Raw genomic sequence first — 402 nt, forward strand, 5'->3', positions numbered from 1 at the left:
CACCACACACTAAACAAACACCACCACACACTAAACAAACACCACCACACACTAAACAAACACCACACACACTAAACAAACACCACCACACACTAAATAAACACCACCACCACACACTAAACAAACACCACCACACACTAAACAAACACCACACACACTAAACAAACACCACCACACACTAAACAAACACCACCACCACACACTAAACAAACACCACCACACACTAAACAAACACCACCACACACTAAACAAACACCACCACACACTAAACAAACACCACCACACACTAAACAAACACCACCACACACTAAACAAACACCACACACACTAAACAAACACCACCACACACTAAATAAACACCACCACCACACACTAAACAAACACCACCACACACTAAACAAA

The sequence above is a fragment of the Procambarus clarkii genome, chromosome 19, assembly GCF_040958095.1.
Source record: "Procambarus clarkii isolate CNS0578487 chromosome 19, FALCON_Pclarkii_2.0, whole genome shotgun sequence".
Lineage (NCBI taxonomy): Eukaryota > Metazoa > Arthropoda > Malacostraca > Decapoda > Cambaridae > Procambarus > Procambarus clarkii.